The 2,746-nt window shown below is 18.0% G+C and overlaps 1 pseudogene; it reads left to right on the forward strand.

Annotated features, from left to right (window-relative positions):
- The first annotated feature begins 704 nt into the window (after positions 1-704).
- The window catches only part of LOC102678538, a 14,528-nt pseudogene continuing 12,486 nt past the window's right edge, over positions 705-2,746 (forward strand).

Consider the following 2,746-nt stretch of genomic DNA (forward strand, 5'->3'; position numbering starts at 1 on the left):
ATTAAATATATCTAGTTATATAATAATAATATTAATAAGTACCTTGTATATTATATTATTATAATATATTCTATACTAATGAATTTTTTCATATATCTTATTAATGTATTTTATTATAATATAATAATTAATGTTTGACATATAAAAGAAAATTAGCATGAAATATAAATTCAGTATTATCATTTATAAGATTTAGAAAATTTAATCAAAACATGTCTAAAAACAAGATTAGTTTAATTAGCAAAAAAAAATATATAAGAATTTCCCAGAAACTATAAATGAAAATTAATATAATGAAATTTCAAGTTAAAGACAAATGAAATGAATAGATAGAATAATAAAATATTTAGTGAATAGCAAAATAATTTAAATTGGTTTAAAAATATTAAAGATATTAATATGTAATATATGTCAATATTTTTTAATATATGATGATTTTTTCGATAAGTTACCGTGATATTGTCTCGTGTAAACTTTATAAAATTATCTTTTTTGTAACATTTCTTGTAATACTTTTTACTGGGAAATGTAATCTCGGTCCTTTGCAATCATGCGGCCAACCAGACTCTTCGTCATAGTTGATAAAGTCTTTTTTCCGTTTTACTTTAGGATTTATTTGCAAAGTCAAGGGTTCATTCGGTCACTTTATAACACAGAAAACTCATTTTAACGTAAGAACAATTCATAAAGAACAATCTGTTATAATGTCAAGTTTTGGTCATATACTAAGCAGTAAATATTTAATATTAAATATAGATTTAATTGAAGATAATTCGTTTAATTCAGGAATAATTAAAAATAAAACAAAAAAAAGCTTTTCGTGAATACAATTTTCTGAAAACAATTTTTTGATAATATTATTGATTATAATAATATTATTTATTGATTAAATAAATTTATTTATTGATTTAATAAATTATATCGCGATATTATTATCTTAATTCAAAGCCATGTTTTTTAAAAACATGACTTTTTAAAAACAGAATTACATTATTTTATTTATTATATTATATATTATATATTACATATTATATATTATATATTATATATTATATATTATATATTGTAAATTTAAAAATTATAATTTATATATTATATATTATAAATTTAAATACATATAATCGAAATGTTTTAATAACTATGACTATTAAGAGAATAAGTAAACAAAGTAAAAATTTTCATAAAAAAAATAAAAGTTTACATGTAATTAGGTTTTTTTATTCGATTATTCTATAATTAATTGTTTAATTTTACAATTAATTAAAATTTTATAATATATAGGCTCTGTTTAATTGAATACAACTATATTTAAATAATCATTAGAAAAAATTACAAAAATTTCAAAGCATGAAGTTTCTAGTATCTTAATGTACGGACGATAAATCATTGTATTATTCTTATTCTTGTAATTAATCTTTTTTAAAATATATTTTCTTATATAAAATTTTCTATAATTTTAATTCTTTAAAATATTTCATATCCGATTGTTTTAATAATAATAATTTTTACCCAATAATATAATAAATTCAATATTTTTAAAATAATACTCTATTTTCCATTCCATTTTATATTTTATTCTTTCGATTTCTATCAATTTGTTTCAAAAATCTCCTCAATATGATGTCCGAAAAAATCTAAATCACTATATTTACATTGCGTTATATTTCTCAGTTTTTATATTATCTTGATGAAATTAAAATAGAAGTTTAAAATAATGACGGAAGTCGAAAAATGCGATCATACAATTTCAACGATAATCAGTGAATATTTTTGTATATAGTTAATTTTGATATCAATTTTTGATAACATATATATATATATATATATATATATATATATTGTGAATTAATAATATCGCCGTTTATGCATGTCTGAACTGCTCTACTATTCTATTTAATTAAAAATTAACTTATTCGATCATTATATATTATTATTCTGTTTATTTATTTTAAAATTTCTCTTAATTTCTTTGTTATTTCAATTCTACTAATTGCATTAGTAGAATTGTATTAAGTAAGTCATAATGAAAATAAATGAATCATTAATAATAAATATATTTAATAAAAATATTAAATATCATAAAATATCATAAAACATATTGAATATCAAATATTAATCAAATTAATCAATAAATTTATTTGTGATGAATTCCTTTTTTTTTATTCTTTTTATATACTTTTTATATACTTTTTATATTATGTTACAGGTCCATCACAATATACATATATATATAAATTCACAGTATGAATTTCTTTTGTGTATTCTCAAGATCCATAAATTTCGAATTTACGTCGTGAATAAAACGATGAATTCACTTCTAAAAATTTTCTAGTTGGTGAAAAATATAAGACACACAAAGATGTGCAGCGTTTATATGGAAAAAAAAAAATAATAAAATAAAATAGAAAAGAAAAGAGTTTGAGAAAATTGATGATAAAAGATGTTTTTTTTTCTATCAGAACAGCGAACTATTTTTTTCTGTGCAAGACGATATTTCGTAATTATCATAAAATGTTTCCACTTGTTTTTTTCTTCTCACAATTACACAAACTATCTTTTTAATTTTGATCAGAATTAGAAACACGAAAATATATTGTTTGTTTTTTAATTCAAAAAGTAACTGAAATTTAAAAAAATACATTAAAAAAAATTTATGTTTTGGATTTTAAAATATTTAAACTTACGAATTATTTTCTTTTTTGTTTTTTTTTTTTTTTTTTTTTTTTTTTTTTTTTTTTTTTTTTTT

This window comes from Apis dorsata, unplaced genomic scaffold (genome assembly GCF_000469605.1).
Source record: "Apis dorsata unplaced genomic scaffold, Apis dorsata 1.3 scaffold_284, whole genome shotgun sequence".
Classification (NCBI taxonomy): domain Eukaryota; kingdom Metazoa; phylum Arthropoda; class Insecta; order Hymenoptera; family Apidae; genus Apis; species Apis dorsata.